Here is an 11812-nt window from a genome sequence, read left to right on the forward strand (position 1 = left end):
GTTTAAATTTTTCCAGTTGTTTAAAGGGTGTCTTTTTACTGTTAGTTTATTCAAATCAGTATCTAGACAGTTTTACCATTGCACTTGATTGTTAAGTGTACTGTATTCTTTTTTTTTTTTTTTTTTTAATTTATGATAGAGAGAGAGAGAGAGAGAGGCAGAGACACAGGCAGAGGGAGAAGCAGGCTCCATGCACTGGGAGCCCGATGTGGGACTCGATCCCGGGTCTCCAGGATCACGCCCTGGGCCAAAGGCAGGCGCCAAACCACTGCGCCACCCAGGGATCCCAAGTGTACTGTATTCTTTAACAGTCACATCCCTACCAGCACTCCCCCAAACACACATACTTTTTTTTTTTTCTTATAATTGATTTCATGGAGAAGCCAGATCTTTTCCCCAGTAGAATGTCTCATACTCTAGATTTGGGTGATTGCTTGCTCTTTCTGAATCTAGGGTCCTAGTATTCTTAACCACTGCAGTATACCCTGTTTCTTACTATCCTTCATAGATGTTGTGACAAGGAAATGGAAACTTACAAGTTACAACCCATTAAACGTTTAGTGCACAGATATTCCAGAGATCCTGGCAGTTGTATTCTTTTACAGTACATATCCTTTTGGCTGAATGTTCATGCTTTTCTGCTCTTGAAAAGCTTTTATGAGTCATTGATAGGCTTCATAATACTTGTAAGCTAAGTTTGTCCAAGGACTTCAAGAACCTAGTTCTTCACTTTGGGTGAAACCTAAGCCTAAAGGCTTGACAATTAGTAAAAGTAGAAAAGTCTAAGGAATTAACTAAAAAAACTATTAAAACTAATAAATGAGCTCAGTAAAATTTCAAGGTACAGGATCAATATACAGAACTTAATTTTATTTCTATGCAATAGCAATGAACAAACAAACTGAAATCAAGAAAGTATGTCATTTACAATGGCATCAAAAGGAATAAAATACTTAGGAACAAATCTAAGTGCAAAACCTATATTCTGAAAACTACAAAACACTGGTGAAAAGATTTCAGAAGACCTAAATAAATGGAAAGACATCCCATGTTCATGGATTGGAAGATAATACCGTTAAGACAGCAGTATTCCCCAAATTGATCTATAGATTCAAAACATTCCCTATCAAAATTCTAGCTGGCTTCTTTTTGGAAATTAGCAAGCTGACCCTAAAATCATCATATGGACATCCAAGGGACAAAGAATGATTGAAACAATTTTGAAAAAGAAAAAAGTTGGAGGATTCACGCTTCCCAATTTCAAAACTTACTACAAACCAACAGTGATCAAGACAGTGTATTACTGCCATGAGGCTGTTACAGATCAATGGAATAGAATTAATAATATAGAAATAAACTCTTTCATTTATGTTCAGTTGAGTTTCCATAGGGTGCCAAGATAATTCGATGATGAAAGAATAGATTTTTCAACAAATGGTGCAGGGACAAGTGAATAACCACATGAAACAAAGTTGGAATGCTACCTCACACCACACACAGAATTAATTCAAAATGGTTTAAAGGTCTAAATGTAAGAGCTAAAACTATTAAACTCTTAGGAATAAATATAGGGACAAATCTTGGCTTTTTAGACATGACACCACAAATACAAGCAACAAAAGAAAAAAATGGATTTCATCAACATTAAGAAGTACATCAAACTCTCAAGAGGATGAAAGATGGGCAGCCCGGGTGGCTCAGCGGTTTAGCACCTGCCTTCAGCCCAGGGCCTGATCCTGGAGACCCGGGATTGAGTCCCACGTCCGGCTCCCTGCATGGAGCTTGCTTCTCCCTCTGCCTGTGTCTCTGCCTCTCTCTCTCTCTCTCTCTCTCTCTGTCTCTGTGCCACTCATGAATAAATAAATAAAATCTTAAAAAAAAAAAGAGGATGAAAGATAACTCACAGAAAGGGAGAAAATATCTGCAAATCAATATCTAATAAAATACGAATATCCAGAATATATAAAGAACAACTACAGCTCAACAACAATAAAACAGCCCAATGTATAAGTGGGCAAAGGACTTAAATAGACATTTCTCCAAAGAAGATATAGAGATGATCAATAAACACATGAAAATATGCTTATCACTAGTCATTAGGGAAGTGCAAATCAAAACCATGAGATGCCACTTCACACGCATGATGGCTATTACAGTACAGAAAATAATGTGTGGTAAGCATGTGGAGGAATTGAAACTTTGAAACATTGCTGATGGAAATGTAAAATGGTGCAACTGCTGTGTAAACAGTTTGATGATTCCTCAATTAAACATAGATTTACCATATGATCTAGCAATTCTATTCCAGATATATAACCAAAAGAAATGAAATCAGGGACTCAAACAGATATTTGTACACAAGTGTTCCTCACAGCATTATTCACAATAGCCAAAAAGCAGAAACAACTCAAGTCTCCAACAGAGGAATGGATAAAGAAAATGAGGTATAGGGCAGCCCCAGTGGCCCGGCTGTTTAGCACCGCCTTCAGCCCGGGGTGTGATCCTGGAGACCCAGGATCGAATCCCATGTCGGGCTCCCTGCATGGAGCCTGCTTCTCTCACTGCCTGTGTCTCTGCCTCTCTCTCTCTGTGTCTCTCATGAATAATAATAATAATAAAGTAGATTTTATGTGTATTTTATCACAATTTTTTTAAAAAAAGATGTTCTAGTAACTATTGAAAGCTTTATTATCCAACCATGTAATTTTGAACATTGCTCAATCACTGTTTTGTTGCTAGTCCTGTCTTCCTACTTCTCCTATGGTCTATATTAGCAAATTCTGAACCTCCATCTTCAAAATATGTGAATATGGCCATTTCTTTACCTCTACCATGACCTCCTAGTTTAAGTCCCCATCATTTCTTCCCTGTGCTTCTGCGGTAGCCCCATTAACTCCACACTCCCATTCAGCATTGGTCTACTATAGCCCACACTATAGTCTATTCTCTGTACAACATATCACATCATTCCCCTTGCAAAGCCCTCCCATTACACTTTCATTTAACAAGCTAGGCACTGTTCTGGGAATTCAACAGTGACAAAAATCCATGACCTCACAGAGCTTATATTTTAGTGAATTTGGAATATAATACAAAATTCTTTTTTTTATATAAATTTTTAAAATTTATTTATGATAGTCGCACAGAGAGAGAGAGAGAGAGAGAGGCAGAGACACAGGCAGAGGGAGAAGCAGGCTCCATGCACCGGAGGCCCGACATGGGATTCGATCCCGGGTCTCCAGGATCGCGCCCTGGGCCAAAGGCAGGCGCCAAACCGCTGCACCACCCAGGGATCCCTATAATACAAAATTCTTAAGTGGCTACAAGTATGATGTGATCCTAGGCTACCTCTCTGACTTCATTTCGGCACATGGCTCTATAAAGAGCATTTCCTTAAACGAAATTAGAATTCTGCTGAAAAGAAATAAGGGGCAAATGGTTGTTGCTAAAAAAATGTTCATATATAGGAATGCCTAGCTGGCTCAGTCAGAAAAGCATGCAACTCTTGATCTCAGGGTCATAGGTTTGATTCCCACATTGGGAGTATAGGTTACTTAAATAAAATATTTCCTTTTAAATGTTCATGCCTATATAAAAGATTACTTACCAATGCTCCCTCCCCAGTGAAAAAAATCCAGTGCTTTATCTGGTTATTGTGCTCAGCTATAAGACCAGGATTTTTGGCTGTTGTATATAGTTTTCTTCATGAATTCGGAAATGGCCCCTTGAGGCCTGGCAACCTACAACTTATCTAATATATCTAAAAAATGATGAAGAAGAAGAAACAGGGTAACTACAATGAAAAGTATAACTCTAGAAAGGCAAGAATGGATGGAAAATAGCACACAGCTATCATTGTTCTACAGCATATATTATATATCCTGCTATGCAGGAATATGGAAGATTCTCCCTGGTGGTAGAGTGAGTTTCTTGGCCAGCCAACCAGGAACTTCCAGGTCTATTTATATAAGATCTTTCTTATTGTCCACCATAACATCTTGTTCTTCCTGCTAGATGATCTTGCCTGTCCTCATTCTCCATAGCTATGACAGAGGTGGGCACAGGGAAAATGCCCTTTCTGGAGATTACTTAACTTTAGCTGTAGTTCAAGCTGGGAGCCTTGAAAAGCAACAGACTGTTAGGCTTGGGGTTTCTTTGGCGGTATAGTTTCCATAAAAGGTTCAATTCCTTCTACTAGTTACCACAGCCAAAAAAAATTTTTTTCCAGTCACTGTTGCCAAAGAGATGCAAAGCCATTCTTCAAAGGCTAATCTTGACATATGCCCATCCCTGGAACTAGGGGTGAAGCTACTTCTAAAGTCCAGGAATGTGTGTGTTTTGGGGGATGGTCCCCATCTTAAAATCCCCTTCTATAGCCATGAGAAGGGGAAATGGGAGCTAATTGACAAAAATAAATAATTTACACTGTCAGACATCCTTTGGCTCAGGCATTTTCAACTTCACCATTACAGAGAAGACAGATGCTGTTCACATTTACGACATTTTCATGACAAAATAATATCAGTCTCTGGTAGCTATCTATAAACTCTCCTCTTTCCTCTCCCAGAAGGCATTTTGAAATGCACATATATCAAAGTGATGTTATTACAGAGATAACCTGAATCTGCTCTAATTCTTGAATATATCACTTGCAAATTGTGGTACTTTTTTACTACTAGCAAATTTATTGTGACTTACTTTGCAATTGATTGTGTCTGTCACAGCCATTATACATTCAGAGGAAGGATCTTCTCTTTGGCACCCCAAGCCCTCCTTAGTTTTGTCTTGTTTTGATCTCTTGGTAAAATCGGGGCACCTGGCTGGCTTAATCAGGGAGCAAGTGACCCTTGATGTAGGGGTTGTAGGTTTGAGCCCTATGTTGGGCATAAAGATTATTATTTTTTTTAATCTCTTGGTAAAATTGACCTTCCTCCTTAGAGCAAACATTACCAGGTGACAGAAAGAAGCAAAGAAGCACACAGGATAATGGAAGATGTCCACTGGGATCAAATATTTCCAGTGAAAAATGCACCAAGCAGATAATCTGTACAGAAAGCATTAGAATTAGTGTATATTTTTAATTTAGTACATTTCTATTTTTTTCTCAATGATTCACTAATCCTGTTTCTTTTCTTCCTTCCTTCCTTCCTTCTTTCCTTCCTTCCTTCCTTCCTTTCTTCTTTCTTTCTTTCTTTCTTTCTTTCTTTCTTTCTTTCTTTCTTTCTTTCTTTCTTTCATTTTTTTAGTGGTTAGGTACAGCATACTTTACTGACCATGGCACATGACAAGGTAGGGCTCCTCAGGGGGTCTGGGATGGAAATTGTGTAGAGGTCAGGAGATTCTCAGTGTATTGAGGGATGAATTGGGTCAAGACCTCCCTTGGCTGCTGAGGGCCTCTCTCTCTCGCTCTCACTGGGGCAGGTGGTCCAGGAGCTCTTACTCCTTGGAGGCCATATGGACCATAAGGTCAAACATTCAGTTGCTATAGCCAAATTCATTGTCATGCCAGGAAATGAGCTTGACAAAGTGGTCATTGAAAGCAATGCCAGCCCCAGCATCAAAGGAGGAAGAGAGGATGTCACTGTTAAAGTCGCAGGAGACAACATGGTCCTCATTGTAGTAGCCCACAATGCCCTCGAGGGGGCCCTCTGATGCCTCCTTCATCACCTTCTTGATGTCATTGTATTTGGTAGTTTGCTTGCTTGCTTGCTTTTAAGATTTTATTTATTTATTCATAAGACGCTCAGAGAGAGGCAGAGACATAGGCAGAAGGAGAAACAGGCTCCCTGCAGGGAGCCCAATATGGGACTTGATCCCAGGACCCTGAGATCACGACGTAGGCCAAAGGTAGACTCTCAACCGCTGAGTCGCCCAGGCGTCCCTGGTAGCTTTTCTCCAGGAGGCAGGTCAAATCCATGACTGACATTTCATGGGTGGGAACATGGAAGGCAATGATAGTGTACTTCTCATTCAGCTCAGAGATGACTTTGTCTATAGCTTTGGCAGCACCAGTAGAAGCAGGGATGATGTTTGGGCAGCCCCTCGGCCATCAGGGTACAGCTTCCCAGAGGGGGCATCCACAGCTTTCTGGGTAGCAGTGATAGCATGAATTGTCATGAGTCCCTCTACAATTGTCATGGATGACCTTGACCACTGAGACCAAGCAGTTGGTAGTGCAGGAGGCATTGCTGACAATCTTAAGAGAGTTGTAATTCTCTCATGGTTCACACCCATCACAAACATGGGGGTGTTAGCAGGAGGGGCAGAGATGATGACACTCTTGGCCTCACCCTCCAAGTGAACCCCAGCCTTCTCCTTGGTGGTGAAGACCCCAGTGGATGCTACAACATACTCAGCACCAGCATCACCCCATTTGTTGGTGGTGGGTCTTGCTTCTGGAAGATGGAGATGGACTTTCCACTGATGACGAGTTTTCCATTCTCAGCCTTAACTGTGCTATTGAATTAGCTATGGGTAGAGTCTTAACAGGACATGTAGACCATGTAGTTGAGGTCAATGAAGGGTTCATTAATGGCAACAATATCGACTCTGCCAGAGTCAAAAGCAGCCCCCATGACCAGGTGCCAAATACAGCCAAATCCACTTACTCTGAACTTCATCATTGTGTCTCCAGGATGGATGCAGCTGGCACTCTCCCAGAAGATGCAGGTGTCTGTTGAATGGAGAAGAGTAGAAGCCCTGTTTTCATTCCTCAAAGTGTAGCCTGAACAATTTTAACATAAAGGTAATTGATTTTCTAGTCTCCTATACTCTATTAAGGGTTTTCTTCATCTCATCTTTGTGTATTTCTTGGGCAGAAGAGTCAGTAATAAGTGAGCTATTTTATTTTTTTATTTTTTATTTTTTTAAAGATTTATTTATTTATTCATGATAGACATAGAAAGAGAGAGAGAGAGGGGCAGAGACACAGGCAGAGGGAGAAGCAGGCTCCATGCCAGGAGCCTGATGTGGGACTCGATCCTGGGACTACAGGATCGTGCCCTGGGCCAAAGGCAGGCGCTAAACCGCTGAGCCACCCAGGGATCCAAGTGAGCTATTTTAACTATGGAAATAATGTCTGGGATGCCTGGGTGGCTCAGTGGTTTAGTGCTGGGCTTCAGCCCAGGGTGTGATCCTGGAGACCCGGGATCAAGTCCCATGTCAGGGTCCCTGTATGGAGCCTGCTTCTCCCTCTGCCTGTGTCTCTGTCTCTCTCTCTCTGTGTCTCTCATGAATAAATAAATAAAATCTTAAAAAAAAAAAGGAAATAATGTATGTTATTAAATTCCCAGGGCAAAGTTAAACACTTGGGTAAGTTAACAGAGAATAAAACTAAGATCCGTATCACCTAAAATTCAGAGCCCTTCTCTTTAAGTAAGATAGTTCCTCAGAGAAACCCAAAGCAGCTAACTTTGAGAATATGTGAGGCTAAAAGATGGTGACTTTAAAACCTGGAGAAGGCCCTAAACTTCCTTATTCTGCTTTCATTTCCCTTTCCCAGATCATTCAGGAGATATTTCTTCATCTGTGATAGAAGGGAGATGACTTCTAGATAAGATTTAGAAATGTACTACAGCTTGTTTTTAATCTCTCTACAGATCCTCCTCAACTTATGATGGGGTTACATCTGCATAAATCCATCATAATTTGAAAATATTGGAGTTGGAGTTGAAAATGCATTTAATATGCCTAATCTACTGAACACCATAGCTTAGCGTTGCCTACTTTAAACATGCTCAGAACACTCATATCAGCCTACTGGCTAACATCTAACACAAGCCTATTTTATAATAAAGTGTTTAAAAATGTAACCTAATCTAATATCTAATGTAATAAAGTGTTGACTATTTAATGAATACTGTACTGAAAGCAAGAAATGGAATGGTTGTATGGGTAGAGAATAGTTATAAGTGCATTCGTTGCTTACCCTCATGACTGTGTGACCAACACAGAGCTGCATCTCCCTGCTGCTGGCCGGCATCACCAGGGCATATCATAGCATATATCACTAGCCCAAGAAGAGATAAAAATATAAAAATATAAAATTCAAAGTAAGGTTTCTACTGAACTCATATCACTTTTGCACCATCATAAAGTTGAAAAATTGTAAGTCGCAGACAATCTGTAGTTAAGGAAATTTGCAGCAGCAAGGGTGCCCCATTTCAAAGGAAACTACCATACAAAAACCTAATTTATAGCTGTAGAATGTTGCAGGATGATTGTACGTTTATAAAATGTACTAAGGGCCACAATAGCCAAACTGTGGAAGGAGCCTCGGTGTCCATCGAAAGATGAATGGATAAAGAAGAGGTGGTTTATGTATACAATGGAATATTACTCAGCAATTAGAAACGACAAATACCCACCATTTGCTTCAACGTGGATGGAACTGGAGGGTATTATGCTGAGTGAAATAAGTCAATCGGAGAAGGACAAACAGTGTATGTTCTCATTCATTTGGGGAATATAAATAATAGTGAAAGGGAATATAAAGGAAGGGAAAAGAAATGTTGGGAAATATCAGGAAGGGAGACAGAACATAAAGACTCCTAACTCTGGGAAACGAACTAGGGGTGGTGGAAGGGGAGGAGGGCGGGTGTTGGAGGGGAATGGGTGACGGGCACTGAGGCGGACACTTGACGGGATGAGCACTGGGTGTTTTTCTGGATGTTGGTAAATTGAACACCAATAAAAATTAATTAAAAAATAAATAAATAAAATAAAATAAAATGTACTAAGTGTACATGGGATAGACTATGTAATAACATGTTTCCTCAATGTATCTAAATACTATATATATATGTATATATATATATATATATATTAAGATTTTATTTATTTGTTTATGAGAGACATAGAGAGAGAGGCAGAGAGACAGGCAGAGGGAGAAGTAGGCTCCATGCAGGGGAGCCCGACACGGGACTTGATCCTAGACCCTGGGATCATGCCCTGAGTCGAAGGCAGATGCTCAACTGCTGAGCCACCCAGGTGTCCCTAAATACTATATTTTTTATCAACTTTTCTATACCAGGAGAACAGAAGCAGCAGAGAAACCTAAGGCTAAAAGCCTCAGGAAAAAAAAAAAAGAAAGAAAGAAAAACCTCAGAAACCACTGCCAAGGGGGTATGAATCAAAAGTGAAGATAAAACATACAGAAGATTGTAATTACAAAAATTAATCCAACAAATATTTATTAATTATGTCTTGACATCTGTTAAGCCACAGAACAAAGATGAGTAAAACAGGATTCTGTGTTCTTCAGTTAGCTGGGGAGATAAAACTATCTTATGTAATAAAAATACAAAATAAGTTCAAACTGGGTGGTATAATTTGTAAGTGTCATAAAAGTATATTGAAAAAAATATGAGAAAAAAGAGAAGAAAAAGATGAAAAAAAAGATAGAGAAGACTCCATGGAAAGGCAGTATTATTTTATTTTTTTGAATTTTTTATTTTAAAAAAGGCTACTAAATATTTTTTTTTAAAGGCTACCAGAAAATTTAAAAGTACAGTGTGGCTTGCCTTATATTTCTATTGGATGGTGGAGGAGTGATAAAATAGTGAATCAGATTTGCCCTTTGAGTATGGTGAATTAGGGAATTCAGTCCAATCTTCCCAATGAAGACAAATAGGAAAAGCTGAAATAACATAGAAAACATCTACTAGAAGCCCTCGGAGACTTTAAAGATTTTATTTATTTATTCATGAGAGACACAGAGAGATAGACAAAGACATAGGCAGAAGGAGAAGCAGGTCCCATGCAGGGAGCCCGATATGGGACTCTATCCTGGGACTCCAGGATCATGCCCTGAGCCAAAGCCCAACTGCTGAACCACCCAGGGGTCCCAGAATCAGATATTCCTGCCTCCTGCCTCAGGGTCTAATATACAATGAATGCCCAGACTCCACTGAAAGGACACCTGATCATTTCTTTTCCTATTTCTAAGTATTGAAAGTCTTCTTAGCACAATGTTAAGTTGAAAAAAAAATGTGGAGAAAAATATGTATAACATATTATCTTTCACATAAGAAAGGAAGGATAATAATATATTTGCATATTTTCTTTTTTTTTAATGGAAAGACAAACTGTAAATTGTTTAAATGGTTACCTATTATCAAGGGAGGGAGGGAATAGTACAGAGAAAACAGAACTGCAAGTGAGACTTCTTTGAATATACCTCATTTTGCTGATCTGGGTTTGGGTCCATTTATATATTGTATATAATTATAAAACAAAATTACATAAATTTGAAAAGAGCCTATAAAAATCAGAAGTAAAATGAGGGGTGCCTGGGTGGCTCTTAATTTTAGCTCAGTCTTGATCTCAGGGTCATGAGATGGATCCCCACATAGAGTTCTGCACTGGGCACAGAGCCTGTTTAAAATTCTCTCTCCCCCTCTCCCACTGTCCCTTTCCTCACTCCCCCATGCGTGTGCACTCTCTCCCTTTCTCTCTCTCTCTCTCAAAAAAAAAAAAAAAAAATCAGAAGCAAAATGAAACAAATGAACTTTACTGGTTATTTCAGTGGTGGTGTAACCATACAGGGAACTATTGAAGGTGACTTAAAACAAGATGATTGATTTACATTCTTAGCAGAATATGGCCTAATGGGGGCAAAATTTGCCCTCCTCCCAAATCTTTGAATTCTCAGTAATAATCTTATTGGTGGTGGCTTGGTATTGTTATGTAATACTATGGGATAAATTAAATGAGTATGTTGATATTTTAGAGAACTGAAATTTTCATCATGTTTGAAAGAGTACAGATGAAAGATTGGTGAAGTTAGGTTAAAAACTCCATACCCTTGAATTTGAATTTGAAGTATTAGTGTGATCTTGAGATTTATTTAATCTATATAATAATTATATATAATATACATAATAATTGTATGATATATAATGTATTTTTATTTTTTATTTTTTAAAAGATTTTATTTATTTATTCGTGAGAGACACAGAGAGAGAGGCAGAGAGAGAAGCAGGCTCCCTGCAGGGAGCCCGATGTGGGACTCCAAAGCGGGACTCGATCCCGGGACTCCAGGATCGCACCCTGGGCCAAAGGCAGGCGCCAAACCGCTGAGCCACCCAGGCATCCCCTATAATATATTTTTAAATTATATACAATGAAACTCCCTAGCTCTGTCATTTGAAAGGCTTAGAAACAGTGGTCAATCTGATTCAGTGACATTCCTGGTGCCTAGATTATGTATTTAAACATCCTTTCTACTAAAAGAAACCAGATCCCAACTCCTGGGTGGCTCAGCAGTTGAGTGGTTGGGCATCATAAAAAATGAATTGAAAATATATTAAGGAGAATGTGAATTCCAACAACATGTTTGTTGTTGGCATTAAGAAATTATTATTAATTTATTTCAGATGTGATAATGGTATTATATTTAAGAATATCTTTTAGAGATACACAGTGGAATATTTATACAGGGAATAATTTGATTTCTAGGATTTACTTTAAAATAATCTGGGTAATTCGAGTGTAAATAAAACAACATTGGTCATGTATGGATAACTTGAAGCAAGATAATAGTTTTATGGGGGCTCATTTCACTATTATCTCTACTTTCATATATATTTAAAATATGTAAAAAAAATTTTAAAGCTAAATGACTACAAACCTGAAAATGTCTACTAACAGAAGACTCAATATGACATTGAGTCTCCCCAAATGTATATATTTATATGTATGTAATTCCATATACAGCAATGCAACTATATATATTCCAATTCAATATAAATACAAATTCAGCCATTCAAATAAAAAGTCTGATAAAATTTTTCAGAAAACTTGATAAACTGAT

At 38.7% G+C, this 11812-nt stretch overlaps 1 pseudogene; it reads right to left on the bottom strand.

Moving 5' to 3' along the window:
- Positions 1 to 5277: 5277 nt before the first annotated feature.
- On the bottom strand, positions 5278 to 6464 carry LOC121491820 (annotated as a pseudogene).
- Positions 6465 to 11812: the final 5348 nt, after the last annotated feature.

This window comes from Vulpes lagopus, chromosome 5, assembly GCF_018345385.1.
Source record: "Vulpes lagopus strain Blue_001 chromosome 5, ASM1834538v1, whole genome shotgun sequence".
NCBI lineage: Eukaryota > Metazoa > Chordata > Mammalia > Carnivora > Canidae > Vulpes > Vulpes lagopus.